The 15,020-nt window shown below is 49.2% G+C and overlaps 1 pseudogene; it reads right to left on the bottom strand.

Moving 5' to 3' along the window:
* Positions 1–15,020, bottom strand: part of LOC115416769 (vacuolar protein sorting-associated protein 13D-like) — a 44,964-nt pseudogene that overhangs the window by 2,359 nt on the left and 27,585 nt on the right.

Raw genomic sequence — 15,020 nt, 5'->3', positions numbered from 1 at the left:
ATAAAGGACAGTCAAACAGAGAACAGTCAAAGAAAGAAACAGCTCAAATGGAGAAAAGCCAAAGAAAGAACAGTCAAATACAGAACAGTCCAATAGAAAACAGTTAAAGAAAGAACAGCCAAAGAAAGAACAGCCATATAAAGAACAGTCAAATAGAGAACAGTCCAAAAACAGAACAGTCAAATAGAGAACAGTCAAATATGAACAGCCAAAGAAAGAACAGTCAAATAAAGAACACTCAAATATAGAACGGTCAAAGAAAGAACAGTCAAAGAAAGAACACTCAAATAGAGAACAGTCACTAGAGAAATGTCAAAGAAAGAACATTCAAATAGAGAACAGTCAAATAGAGAACAGTCAAAGAAAAAACAGCTAAATAAAGAACAGTCAAACAAAGAACAGTCACAGAAAGAACAGTCAAAGAAAAACAGCCAATAAAGAACAGTGAAATAGAGAACAGCCTAAGAAAGAACAGTCAAATAGAACAGTCAAATACAGAACAGTCAATAGAGAACAAAGAAAGAACAGTCAAATACAGAACAGTCAAAGAACAAACAGTCATATAAAGAACAGTCAAAGAAATAACAGTCAAAGAATGAACAGTCAAATAGAGAACAGTCTAAGAAAACCAACTTGGACCCCACTGAGCTCAAAAGCTACAGGCCCATTTCAAAGCTCCCCCTATTGCCAAAATCCTTGAGAAGGCAGTATCTAAACAACTTACAGCTTTTCTGGAGACACACCAGATCTATGACACTTTCAGTCTGGGTTTAGACAACGCCACTCAACACAAACCGCACTATTAAAAGTGTCTAGTGACATCCTGATGGAGGCCGACTCCGGGAAATCCACGGTCTTGGTCCTGCTAGATCTGTCCTCGGCCTTTGACACAGTGGACCATCCCATAATGATTGAGAGACTGAGGGACCTGGTAGGGATGTCAGGTCCTGTGCTAGACTGGTTCTCCTCCTACCTGACCGGCAGAAGCTTCAGCGTGTCAATCAATAACATCCAATCTGACTCAGCGGATCTACTGTGTGGTGTGCCCCATGGCTCTGTCCTGGGACCAGTCCTGTTCTTACTGTATGTCCTCCCACTTGGCCACATTATCCAACACTATAGTGATGTCTCCTATCATCTATTCACAGATGACATCCAGATATACTGCTCCTTTAACTCCTCTGAGCCCCACAAACTGAGCAGTGGCTAAATGATAACAGCCTCCAGCTGAACTCCAGTCAAACACAGACCCTCATCATTGCCCCGGACAGTGCAATCCCAGGGATCAAACAACACCTCAGAGACCTGAGCTCTTCAGTGAAGACCAAACTGAGGAATCTGTGTGTCATCTTTGATCAGGACATGTCTTTAGAATTCTACTCCAAACACCTGGTGAAAAACTGTTTCTTGCAACTACGCAGCATCTCCAAACTCAGATCTATGGTGTCAATCAATGAGCTTGAGATGATCGTTCACTCATTTGTGTCTTCTGGCTTAGACTACTGCAACAGCCTGTTTACATGCTTAAACAGAAGGAGCTGGCCCGTCTATAGTTTGTCCAGAACTCTGCTGCCAGCCTTCTGACCCGCACAAACAGGAGAACCCACACTCACTCCCATTCTTAAATCTCTCCACTGGCTCCTGTTCTATATCGTTTTCATTTTAAATTCTGGTGCTAACTTTCTGGGCTCTACATGTCCAGGTCCATGCATACACTACTGCCCTGATCCAGCCCTACAGCTGGGCTCGTAGCCTGAGGTCTTCAGAACAGCACCTGCTGAGGGTTCCACACACCTGTTCAGCACACAGGCTGACAGGTCCTTTAAAGCTGTATCACCACATCTGTGGAATGACCTGCCTCTACACTTATGGTCCATGGCCTCTGTAGAGAGTTTGAAAAACACCTCAAAACACTCCTGTTCAAACAGGCTTTTTAGTTTCCCCCTGACTCAGGGCCACCACAAACTGAATACACTCTATGTATTCATCATATTTTAAATTGTTTTTAATGGTACTTTGTGTTTCACAGGTGTACTAATTGTATTTTATTTGTACTGTTTTATTCATTTGCTCACAATGTAAGTTGCTACTTTACAGTGTTACATGTACTCCATGTGTCTCCCCACCTTCCCCTCTCCCCCCAGTCTCTCTCTATCTCTATCACTCTCTCTTTTCTCCTCCTTTACTCTCTCTCGTTAACCCTCTCTCTCCTCCTGTCACTCGTCCATCCTCCTCAGTCTGGCTCTGCTCCAGGTTTCTGCTGTTAAAGGTAGTTTTTCCTTCCACTGTCACCAGTCACTAGTGTTTGCTCCTGGAGGATTTTGGTGGGTTTCTAAAAATTTGATTTGATTTGATTTGATAAAGCACTTGGTGACTCTGTCTGTGAAAAGTGCTTTATAAATAAAATTTACTTACTGACTTACTTAGAAATAACAGTCAAAGAAAGAACAGTCAGTCAGGTGGTGTTTTTCCTCTTAAACCTCTGGTCATAACTCATATTCAGATGTGTTCATTGTATTTCATTTATTCCATCATGGACTGGGTCAGGGTTAGGGTTAGGGTTAGGGTTAGGGGTCAGGGTTAGGGTTAGGGTCAGAGTTAGGGGTCAGGGTTAGGGGTAGGGGTCAGGGTTAGGGTTAGGGTCAGAGTTAGGGGTCAGGGTTAGGGTCAGAGTTAGGGGTCAGGGTTAGGGTTGGGTCAGAGTTAGGGGTCGGGGTTAGGGTTAGGGTCAGGGTCACAGTCAGGGTTAGGGTTCGGGTTAGGGGTCAGGGTTAGAGTTGGGGTTAGGGTCAGGGTTAGGGGTCAGGGTCACAGTCAGGTTAGGTTAGGGTCAGGGTTGTGGTTGGGTATGGGTCAGGGTTGTGGTTTGGGTTAGGGTCCGGTTGTGGTTAGGGGTTGGGGTCAGGGTTGTGGTTAGGTCAAGGTTGTGGTTAGGGTTAGGGTCAGGGTTGTGGGTTGGGGTTAGGGTCAGGGGTTGTGGTTTGGGTATGGTCAGGGTTGTGGTTAGGGTTGGGGTCAGGGTTGTGGTTAGGGTCAAGGTTGTGGTTAGGGTTAGGGTCAGGGTTGTGGTTGGGGTTAGGGTTAGGGTCAGGGTTAGGGTTAGGGTCAGGGTCACAGTCAGAGGGTTCGGGTTAGGGGTAAGGGTTAGGGTTAGGGTCAGGGTTGTGGTTGGGGTTAGGGCTGGGGTTAGGGTCAGGGTTGTGGGTTAGGATTAGGGTCAGGGTTGTGGTTGGGGTTAGGGTTAAGGTTGTGGTTGGGGTTAGGGTCAGGGTTAGGGTTGTGGTTAGGGTGAGGGTTGTGGTTAGGGTTAGGGTCAGTGGTTGGTGGTATAGGGTCAGGGTTGTGTTGGGGTTAGGAGTCAGGGTTGTGGTTAGGGTTGGGGTCAGGGGTTGTGGTTAGGGGTCAAGGTTGTGGTTCGGGTTGAGGTCAGGGTTTGTGGTTGGGGTTAGGGTCAGGGTTGTGGTTGGGGTTAGGACAGGGTTGTGGTTGTGGTTGTGGTTAGGGTCAGGGTTGTGGTTAGGAGTTAGGGTCAGGGTTAGGGTCAGGTCAGGGGTTGTGGTTAGGGTTGTGGTAGGGGTTAGGGTCAAGGTTGTGGTTGGGGTTAGGGGCTGGGGTTAGGGGTCAGGTTGTGGTTGGGGTAGGGTCAGGGTTGTGGTTAGGAGTAGGGTCCGGGTTAGGGGTCAGGGTTGTGGTTAGGGTCAGGGTTGTGGTTAGGGTCAGGGTTGTGGTTGGGGTTAGGGCTGGGGTTTAGGGTCAGGGTTGGGGTTAGGGTTGGGGTAAGGGGGGTCAAGTTGTGGTTAGTGCTGGGGTTAGGTCTGGGTTGGGGTTAGGGTTGGGGTAAGGGTTCAGAGTTGTGGTTGGGGTTAGGGCTGGGTTAGGTCAGGGTTGGAGTTAGGGGTTGGGGTAAGGGTCAGAGTTGGGGTTGGGGTTAGGGCTGGGGGTTAGGGTCAGGGTTGGATTTAGGGTCAGGGTTGTGGTTAGGGTTCGGGTCCAGGGTTTGGGTTGGGGTTAGGGTCGGGTTGTGGTTAGGGTTAGGGTCAGGGTTGTGGTTGGGGTTAGGCCAGGTGTTAGGGTCAGGGTTGTGGTTGGGGTTAGGGCTGGTTATGGTCAGGGGTTGTGGTTGGGGTTAGGGCTGGTTAGGGTCAGAATTGTGGGTTAGGGCTGGGGTTAGGGTCAGGGTTGTGGTTGGGGTTAGGGCCAGGGTTAGGGTCAGGGTTGTGGTTGGGGTTAGGGTTGTGGTTAGAGTTGGGGTTAGGGTCAGGGTTGTGGTTAGGGTTAGGGTTAGGGTTGGGGTCAGGGTTGTGTTTAGGGTTAGGGTTGGGGTCAGGGTTGTGTTTAGGGTTAGGGTTGGGGTCAGGCTTGTGGTTAGGGTTAGGGTTAGGGTTGGGGTCAGGGTTGTGGTTAGGGTTGAGGTTAGGGTTAGGGTTGTGTTTAGGGTTAGGGTTGTGTTTAGGGTTAGGGTTAGGGTCAGGGTTGTGGTTAGGGTTAGGGTTGGGGTCAGGGTTGTGGTTAGAGTTAGGGTTGGGGTCAGGGTTAGGGTTAGGGTCAGGGTTGTGTTTAGGGTTAGGGTCAGGTGTGTTTAGGGTTAAGGTTAGGGTCAGGGTTGTGGTTAGGGTTAGGGTCAGGGTTGTGGTTAGGGTTAGGGTTAGGGTCAGGGTCAGGGTTGTGGTTAGGGTTGGGGTCAGGGTTGCGGTTAGGGTCAAGGTTGTGGTTAGGGTTAGGGTCAGGGTTGTGGTTGGGGTTAGGGTTAGGGTCAGGGTTGTGGTTGGGGGTAGGGTCAGGGTTGTGTTGTGGTTAGGGTCAGGGTTGTGGTTAGGGTTAGGGTTAGGGTCAGGGTCAGGGTTGTGGTTAGGGTTAGGGTTGTGGTAGGGTTAGGGTCAAGGTTGGGGTTAGGGCTGGGGTTAGGGTCAGGGTTGGGGTTGGGGTTAGGGTCAGGGTTGTGGTTAGGATTAGGGTCAGGGTTAGGGTCAGGGTTGTGGTTAGGGTCAGGGTTGTGGTTGGGGTTAGGGTCAAGGTTGTGGTTGGGGTTAGGGCTGGGGTTAGGGTCAGGGTTGTGGTTGGGGTTAGGGTCAGGGTTGTGGTTAGGATTAGGGTCAGGGTTAGGGTCAGGGTTGTGGTTAGGGTCAGGGTTGTGGTTGGGTTAGGGTCAAGGTTGTGGTTGGGGTTAGGGCTGGGGTTAGGGTCAGGTTGTGGTTGGGGTTAGGTTCAGGGTTGTGGTTGGGTTAGGGCTGGGGTTAGGGTCAGGGTTGGGGTTAGGGTTGGGGTTAGGGTCAGGGTTGTGGTTAGGGTTAGGGTCAGGGTTGGGGTTGGGGTAAGGGTCAGAGTTGTGGTTCGGGTTAGGGCTGGGGTTAGGGTCAGGGTTGGGGTTAGGGTTGGGGTAAGGGTCAGAGTTGTGGGTGGGGTTAGGGTTGGGGTCAGGGTTGTGGTTGGGGTTAGGGTCAGGGTTGTGGTTAGGGTTAGGGTCAGGGTTGTGGTTGGGGTTAGGGTCAGGGTTGTGGTTAGGGTCAGGGTTGTGGTTGGGGTTAGGGCCAGGTTAGGGTCAGGGTTGTGGTTGGGGTTAGGGTCAGGGTTGGGGTAAGGGTCACAGTTGTGGGTGGGGTTAGGGTCAGGGTTGTGGTTAGGGTCAGGGTTGTGGTTGGGGTTAGGGCTGGGGTTAGGGTCAGAAATTGTGGTTAGGGCTGGGGTAGGGTCAGGGTTGTGGTTAGGGTTGTGGTTTAGGGTTGGGTTAGGGTTGGGGTTAGGGTCAGGGTTGTGGTTAGGGTTGTGTTTAGGGTTAGGGTTTGGGGCAGGGTTTGTTTTAGGGTTAGGGTTGGGGTCAGGTTTGTGTTTAGGGTTAGGGTTGGGGTAGGCTTGTGGTTAGGGTTAGGGTTGGGGTCAGGGTTGTGGTTAGGGTTGAGGTTAGGGTTAGGGTTGTGTTAGGGTTAGGGTTGTGTTTAGGGTTAGGGTTGTGTTTAGGGTTAGGGTTAGGGTCAGGGTTGTGGTTAGGGTTAGGGTTGGGGTCAGGGTTGTGGTTAGAGTTAGGGGTGGGGTCAGGTTGTGGTTAGAGTTAGGGTTGGTGGTCAGGGTTGTGGTTAGAGGTTAGGGGTTGGGGTCAGGGTTTGGTTAGGAGTTAGGGTTGGGGTCAGGGTTAGGGTTAGGTCAGGGTTGGGTTAGGGTTAGGGTCGGTTGTGGTTAGGGTTAAGGTTAGGGTCAGGGTTGTGGTTAGGGTAGGGGTTAGGGTTAGGGTCAGGGTTGTGGTTAGGGTTAAGGTTAGGGTCAGGGTTGTGGTTAGGGTTAGGGTTGTGGTTAGGGTTGGGGTCAGGGTTAGGGTTAGGGTCAGGGTTGTGTTTAGGGTTAGGGTTAGGGTCAGGGTTGTGGTTAGGGTCAGGGTTAGGGTTAGGGTCAGGGTTGTGTTTAGGGTTAGGGTCAGGGTTGTGGTTAGGGTTAAGGTTAGTGGTTGTGGTTAGGGTTAGGGTCAGGGTTGTGGTTAGGGTTAGGGTTAGGGTCAGGGTCGGGTTGTGGTTAGGGTTAAGGTTAGGGTCAGGGTTGTGGTTAGGGTTAGGTCAGGGTTGTGGTTAGGGTTGGGGTCAGGGTTAGGGGTTAGGGTTAGGGTCAGGGTTGTGTTTAGGGTTAGGGTTAGGGTCAGGGTGTGGTTAGCTTAGGGTCAGGGTTGTGGTTAGGGTCAGGGTTGTGGTTAGGGTGAGGTTTACTGTGAAGGTGAGGGTTAGGGTTTAGGGTCAAGGTTGTGGTTAGGGTTAGGGTTGAGGTTTACTGTTGAAGGTGAGGGTTAGGGTTAGGGTCAAGGTTGTGGTTAGGGTTAGGGTTGAGGTTTTACTGTTGAAGGTGAGCTCTGCCAGTGGGATGTCACAGTCCAGGCAGTCGTCGATGAAGCAGATGCAGACGCTCTCAGCTTTGACTTCGATCCCAGACAGAGGAGTGGAGTGACAGCGGGAACCCGAGTCGGACCTGGACCTGGATGAGCCGCCATGGTGTCTTGCGTTCTCCAACAGCCACGCAGCAGCCTGGTCCAGGTGGCCTGAGGGGGGACCAGGACCAGAACCAGGACCAGAAGCAGGTTTAGTGTCAGATGGAAACAGGTTCAGACAGGTGTTGTGTCTATGGACCCAGAATGGAACAGACCTTTTACAGTGGACCAGAGCTCTGCGACAGTCCTCTGTTCTGAAGCCCAGGTCCTGGAGATGGGTCAGCTGACCCCCTGTGGATCCAAAACAGTAAAAAATAAAAAAACTACTGGAAGAACTCACAATGACACTGAAAAGGGTGAGGAGCTGCAGGTTTTCAATGGTTTGGTTTGAGTTCTATGAATGTGGGTGGAAACAGGGCTGAGTACCAGCAAGAAATCTGGAGATACGGTAAAAAACACAATACTAGGACACCACACCAATATATCACCATATACTCATGATACTGTTAGAAGGCCATTTTTTTATTTGTTTCTTTTTTTAAATGATTATTTCCTTGAAGAACTGAACTCCATCAGAAATCTGCACAAATACTAAACACATTTTATTTGATCCCAACAGGATCTAACGTTATATCACAAAATGTTCAAACTGTGTTCAAACCCAAGTTTCTAATAGTTTTGGATTTTTCATTCTAGTTTAGTTTGATTTAGTTTGGACTTTTTCTCTAATTCAGTTCGATTAAATTCGTTTTTGGAGCAGGATTGATAGTTTTGTTAGTTTTGTTTTGCTCTAAAATGTTTATAGTTTAGTTTAGGTTTAGTTCAGTTGTAGTTCAGTTGTAGTTCAGCTGTAGTTCAGTTGTAGTTCAGTTGTAGTTCAGTGGTCTCTTTTCTCTTCTTCTCTGTGCTCCTATTCAAATCAATCCCAGACAGGACTCTGCTGCTTTAGTCTCCATGTTTCCAGGTAGAGTGGGGACCAGAAGACGACTGGAAACCACAAGTGAACACAAGTGACGGAGCAAAAAGTGTCGTATGGAGACAGCACAGAAAACTGAGAGAGACAAAGAAATCCATTGAACATCAATCTGACATTGACAAAGACCAAAACCAAGGGAATTTGATCAAGAATTTTTATTCCGTTTTAGTTAGTTTGGTAAACACACAATACCGTTTCAGTTAGTTATGTTTTCTTTCTTTTAATTCTAGTTTTTATTTATTTCAGTTAACGAAAATGTTTATACAATTCTAGTTTTGGTCATTTTGTTAGTTTTCATTGATGATAATAACCTTGGTGTGTTCAAACTGAAATTCTGTTTTCCAGACATTCCAGTTTCAGATCCTGTTCAAATGTTCAGGTTCTATTAGTTCACAACTAACATTAGAACAGGATTTGAGTTCAATCCAAACAAAGGAACCAACATTATTGAATAAAAGAGTGTGAAATAAGAATAAATAAAATAGAAACAGAAAAGAACAACAAAAATGAACCTCCACAATATCTGCATTTGAATAAATACCTAAAAAAATCCATACAGTTCTTTTTAACGTGTGTGTGTGTGTGTGTGTGTGTGTGTGTGCACACATACCTGTGGGTGCCTGGGTCTTCTGTCCACTGCTGTGTCTGGGGGGGATGGGTTGAGCGCTGGTGTCAGTTCCAGGGTCACAGTGGTGGGGCAGCGGTGTGCTGGCAGTGGGAATGGACCTTAGCAATGGACAGAAACAGCTGGATGTCATTATAGGACAGACGGATGTCCAGAGCAGGAAACTGGATCTGAAGGACAGACAGATGACCACCACTGAGGGTCAGTGAAAAAACTGGACAACTGGACACTGAGACAGCCTGAAGACTGGACACCAAATACAACAGGTATGTGTTCAGGTGGTGTGTTCGGGTGTGTTCAGGTGTGTGTTCAGGTGTGTTCAGGTGTGTTCAGGTGTGTGTTTAGGTGTGTGTTTAGGTGTGTGTTCAGGTGTGTGTTTAGGTGTGTGTTCAGGCGTGTGTTCAGATGGGTTCAGGTGTCTGTTTAGGCGTGTGTTTAGGTGTGTTCAGGTGTGTGTTTAGGCGTGTGTTCAGGTGTGTGTTCAGGTGTGTGTTCAGGTGTGTTCAGGTGTGTGTTTAGGTGTGTGTTCAGGTGTGTTCAGGTGTGTGTTTAGGTGTGTTCAGGTGTGTGTTTAGGTGTGTGTTCAGGCGTGTGTTCAGGTGTGTGTTTAGGCGTGTGTTCAGGTGTGTTCAGGTGTGTGTTCAGGCGTGTGTTCCGGCCTGTGTTCAGGTGTGTTCAGGCGTGTGTGTTCAGGTGTGTGTTAAGGTATGTGTTCAGGCATGTGTTCAGGTGTGTGTTTAGGCGTGTGTTCAGGCATGTGTTCAGGTGTGTGTTCAGGTGTGTTCAGGTGTGTGTTCAGGTGTGTTCAGGTGTGTGTTCAGGCGTGTGTTTAGGTGTGTGTTCAGGTGTGTTCAGGTGTGTGTTCAGGTGTGTGTTTAGGTGTGTGTTTAGGTGTGTGTTCAGGCGTGTGTTCAGGTGTGTTCAGGTGTGTGTTCAGGTGTGTGTTTAGGTGTGTTCAGGTGTTGGTTTAGGTGTGTGTTTAGGTGTGTTCAGGTGGGTGTTCAGGTGTGTCGGTGTATGTTAGGTGTGTGTCAGGTGTGTTCAGGTGTGTATTTGTGTGTTCAGGTGTGTGTTGTGTGTTCAGGCGTGTGTCTCATGTGTGTGTTAGGCGTGTGTTCAGGCATGTGTTCAAGGGGTGTTCAGGTGTGTTCAGGTGTGTGTTCAGGCGTGTGTTCAGGTGTGTTCAGGCGTGTTCAGGTGTGTGTTAGGCGTGTTCAGGCGTGTGTTCAGCGTGTGTGTTCAGGTGTGTGTTAACTGGTTTGTGTGTGTTCAGGTGTGTGTTAACTGGTTTGTGTGTTCAGGTGTGTGTTCAGCGTGTGTTCAGGCGTGTGTTCAGGTGTGTGTGTTTAGGTGTGTGTTCAGGTATGTGTTCAGGCATGTGTTTTAGGTGTGTTCAGGTGTGGTTCAGGTATGTGTTCAGGTATGTGTTCAGGCATGTGTGTTTAGGTGTGTGTTTAGTGTGTGTTCAGTGTGTTCAGGTATGTGTTCGGGTGTTGTTCAGGTGTGTGTTGTTCAGGTGTGTGTTGTTCAGGTGTGTGTTGTTCAGGTGTGTGTTGTTCAGGTGTGTGTTGTTCAGGTGTGTGTTCAGGTGTGTGTTGTTCAGGTGTGTGTTGTTCAGGTGTGTTGTTCAGGCGTGTGTGTTTAGGTGTGTGTTCAGGTGTGTTCAGGTATGTGTTCAGTGTGTGTTCAGTGTGTGTTCAGAGTGTGTGTTTAGGTGTGTGTTCAGATGTGTGTTCAGGTGTGTGTTAACTGGTTTGTGTGTGTTCAGGTGTGTGTTCAGGTGTGTGTTCAGGTGTGTTCAGGGTGTGTTCAGGCGTGTGTGTTTAGGTGTGTTTCAGGCGTGTGTTCAGGTGTGTTTTAGGTGTGTGTTCAGGCGTGGTGTTTAGGTGTGTTCAGGCGTGTGTTCAGGTGTGTGTTCAGGTGTGTGTTTAGGTGTGTGTTTAGGTGTGTGTTCAGGCGTGTGTTCAGGCGTGTGTTCAGGTGTGTGTTCAGGTATGTGTTCAGGTGTGTTCTGACCTCCAACAGTGGGGGGATGTCCTCTACGTTGAAGGCATCCAATAGGCCGGAGCTGCTCTGGTAGGTGGGACTTCCACACAGCTCAATCTGAACATTGACAGGGTCGATGATTGACAGGGCCGTCTCCTGTTCACTGCCCAGACGACAGGAGACACCTGGGACACAAAGGGTTAAAGGTGGAGTGGACGTTTGGGTCTGTAAGGGCCTTTAAGGGTTAAAGTGGACGTTTGGGTCTGTAAGGGCCTTTAAGGTTAAAGGTGGACGTCTGGGTCTGTAAGGGCCTTTAAGGGGTTAAAGGTGGACGTCTGGGTCTGTAAGGGTCTTTAAGGGTTAAAGGTGGACGTTTGGGTCTGTAAGGGCCTTTAAGGGTTAAAGGTGGATGTTTGGGTCTGTAAGGGTCTTTAAGGGTTAAAGGTGGACGTCTGGGTCTGTAAGGGCCTTTAAGGGTTAAAGGTGGACGTTTGGGTCTGTTAGGGTCTTTAAGGGTTAAAGGTGGACGTTTGGGTCTGTACGGGCCTTTAAGGGTCTTTAATGGTTAAAGGTGGACATCTGGGTCTGTAAGGGTCTTTAAGGGTAAAGGTGGATGTTTGGGTCTATAAAGGTCTTTAAGGGTTAAAGGTGGGCCTTTGGCTCCGTAAGGGTTAAAGGTGGGCGTTTAGGTCTTTAAGGGTTTAAAGGTGGACGTTGGGTCTGTAAGGGCCTTTAAGGGTCTTTAATGGTTAAAGGCGGACATCTGGGTCTGTAATGGTCTTTAAGGGTAAAAGGTGGATGTTTGGTCTATAAAGGTCTTTAAGGGTCTTTAAGGGTTAAAGGTGGACGTTTGGGTCCGTAAGGGTTAAAGGTGGACATTTAGGTCTTTAAGGGTCTTTAGGGTTAAAGGTGGACGTTTGGGTCTATAAGGGTCTTTAAGGGTTAAAGGTGGACGTTTGGGTCTGTAAGGGCCTTTAAGGGTCTTTAATGGTTAAAGGCGGACATCTGGGTCTGTAAGGGTCTTTAAGGGTAAAAGGTGGATGTTTGGTCTATAAAGGTCTTTAAGGGTCCTTTAAAGGTTAAAGGTGGACGTTTGGGTCCGTAAGGGTTAAAGGTGGACATTTAGGTCCTTTAAGGGTCTTTAAGGGTTAAAGGTGACGTTTAGGCCTTTAAGGGTCTTTAAGGGTTAATGGTGGTCCTTACCTCTATCCCAGCGAGGCTTCCCGAGAAGGGTCTGTCCAGGAGGCGGGGCTTGTATGTGAGGACAGTGGTTCCTTTCAGAATGATGGCACTGGTGTCCAGACTGGAGCAGTCCTCCACTACCACGAACTCTGTACCTGAAGACAGACAGACACACAGACAGACAGAAGGACAGACACACAGACAGACAGTGTGAAACACAGGCACTGGTCTGAATGGGTTGGGGTCTGGGTATCAGCTGGGGGGTCTGAGGGGTCTGGGTCTTAGTGGTCTGGGTCTGGGTGGTCTGGGGGGTCTAGGATCTGGGGTCTAGGGGGTCTGGGTCTGGGGGGTGTTGGCCTTGGGGGTGTGGGTCTGGGGGGTCTAGGGTCTGGGGCTCTGGGGGTCTAGGGGTCTAGGGGGTCTAGGGGTCTGGGGTTCTAGGGTCTGGGTATCAACTGGGGGGTCTGGGGGGGTGTGGATCTCGGGGGTTATGGTGTGGGTCTCATCTGGGGGGTCTGGGGGGTGTGGGTGTCAGCTGGGGGTCTAGGGTCTGGGTGGTCGGGGGTCTAGTGTCTAGGGGGTCTAGGGTCTAGGGTCTGGGGGGTCATGGGTCTGGGTGGTCTGGGTCTCAGCCGACCTGTGATGTTGACCTTGACCTCCAGCCGTCGGTCCTGGGTCACCGGTACTGTGGACCTCTTGGTGACCACGCCTATCTTGACGGTCTTGGCATGACGCGCCGTTCCCAGAGGATGCAGAGGCGGAGCCAGAGGCAGAGGCAGAACTGGTGCAGACAGTACCAGGCTGGACCTGGGGCAGTTCTGAAGGTCCACCCGTCTGGTCCACCGGAACCGCAGAAAGTCCCGCACCAGTTGCAGCCAATCAAAGATGAGGAAGACCCTCAGGTTGTTGAGGACCACCGTGAAGGAGGATGAGTCCCGAGTGGACCTGAAGGACAGAAGAGGACACAAAGACCTGGGTTTGGGACCAGAACCAGGACCAGGACCAGAACCCATAATGACCAGAGTTTAGAACCAGAACCACAACCAGAACCCATAAAGTCCAGGGTTGAGAACCAGAACCAGGAGGGACAGGTTCTGCATATGTGGACAGGTGGACACATGGACATGTGGTCAGACCTCTGGTCATGTGATCAGACCTGTGCTCATGTGATCCCTGTACCTGTAGTGCAGTTCCAGCTGCAGTGACGCTCGGTTGGTTCCTGTTCTTGATGGCTGCAGAATGCAGTCAAAGACGTTGTGTCCGCTTCTGCTGGTTCCTCTGGGACCGGTTCTGGACTCAGAGAACCGGGTGTCGTACGCCAGCAGAGAGTGAGACACGAGGTTGACCGACTTGGAACCGTTGGAGAAACTCTCAAAGAGCAGCTTGGACTTCATGAAGTCAAACCTAAAGGAACCAAAGAACCAAAGAGAAACAGCACAGGTTAGACTGAGGGGACTACCAGGAACCAGAGGAACCACAAGAACCTGATTAGACTGAGTGGACTATGAGGAACCACAAGCCATACTCAACTCTTACTCAAGCCATAGAACACTTGCAGAAAGTTTTTGATACCATCCAGCACTCACTTCTTCAGTTGAAACTTATCAATACTGAAAAGACTAAGATGATGTTATTCTCAAACTCTAAGAAGTGGCCTGAAACTATCCCAGTAGTGTCTACTTTAGAGGGAAATGTCCTAGAGGTGGTTCATGTGTAGAAGGATCTTGGTGTCCTGATTGAAATGCAGATGCAGATGTTCCTTATCCAGAGCCACAGCTGCCTAGCATTAGCATTAGCATTAGCATTGGGTACTTTGGGAGTAAATGCAGATGTTGTTCATCCAGAGGCACAGACAGAGTATAGACCAACTGAATATGGACAGGCTGTGGTCCAGCTGAGACTGGAACCCAAAACCGCCCAGAACCGCCAAGAACCCAGGAACCCTGCACTGGCCCTGGACTTCAATGGAGCGGTTCTTTTGTGGTTCTGTTTGGAGGCTGTTCTCACCTGGCTAATGAGCGTGTGCGTGGGTGGTCTTTGGGACTGTCCAACAGCTCCAGGCTGACGTCCATCATGTCCACCATGAAGGACAGACTGGTGTACACGTCCCCACTCAGCACCGTCTGACACAGAGAGAGACAGAAGAGGATAAGGGGTCAGGAGACCACACCCACTGAGGTCACATGACCACACCCACTCAGGTCGGGAGACCACACCCACTCAGGTCACATGACCAGTAGGACCCACTACGTTCTAGATGAAACTATGAACAGATATGGGTTTGTCTGTGGTTCTGATTCTGGGTGCTGGTTTGTGTCTGTGGTTCTGGGTGCTGGTTTATGTCTGTGGTTCTGGTTCTGGTGTGTGTCAGTGGTTCTGGTTCTGTGGTTGTGGTTCTGGGTTTGTGGTTCTGGTTCTTACATAGGTGCTGGGGTCCTGCAGGTTGTACGGCCGCAGGAACTCTTCCACTGGTTCTCCCAGGTTGTTCTCCAGCAGACCTCGGATCAGCTGATAGTGTTCCAGGTCCAAAGAGCAGTGGACTGAGGACAGACTGCCATGGACACACATATCTGGGACAACATGACTCAGCTCTCTGAAAGACAGACAAAACACATAGGGTTAGGGTTAGGGGGACCTACCAAAAACCTGCAGGTCCACAGTTCAGTTCAGTCCAGACCCTGCAGACCCCTCAGACCCTGCTGCAGACCCCTCAGACCCTCCAGACCCTGCTGCAGACCCTCCAGACCAGTCCTTACTTGTCCAGGTTGCGTTCCACTTGCAGTTTCAGTCGACAGCAGTCCTTCAGCAGGTTTCCTCCCACACGGCGGACGGAGTAGGACGGAAAGACGATGAGGTCACATGATTCTGAGGATGAGCCGCTGTCCCGGGGTTGGATGCCCAAGCGTTCAGCTGCAAAGATGTCCATCTGCTGGAGGTCCAACGCCATGACGTCCAAAAGACACACATGGTCTAAAGACAGAGGACACATTTGGTCTACAGAGAGGAGACAAGGACCACTGAAGAAACTGAATAACATCCACCACACAGTAGAGCAGGGTGTCCAACCCTGGTCCTGGAGAACCACAGTCCTGCAGGTTTGACATGGTTCTCTCTCTCTCTCTCTCTCTCTCTCTCTCTCTCTAATCTATATATATATTATATATATATAATATATATATACACTGAACAAAAATATAAACGCACCACTTTTGTTTTTGCTCCCATTTTCCATGAGCTGAACTCAAAGATCTAAAACTTTTTCTATGTACACACAAGGCCTATTTCTCTCAAATATTGTTCATAAATTTGTCTAAATCTGTGTTAGTGAGCACTTCTCCTTTGTCCTT

The sequence above is a fragment of the Sphaeramia orbicularis genome, unplaced genomic scaffold (genome assembly GCF_902148855.1).
Source record: "Sphaeramia orbicularis unplaced genomic scaffold, fSphaOr1.1, whole genome shotgun sequence".
In the NCBI taxonomy this organism is placed as follows: Eukaryota; Metazoa; Chordata; class Actinopteri; order Kurtiformes; family Apogonidae; genus Sphaeramia; species Sphaeramia orbicularis.
The sequence above is the reverse complement of the archived record's forward strand: the minus strand, read 5'-3'. Positions and strand labels throughout refer to the sequence as shown.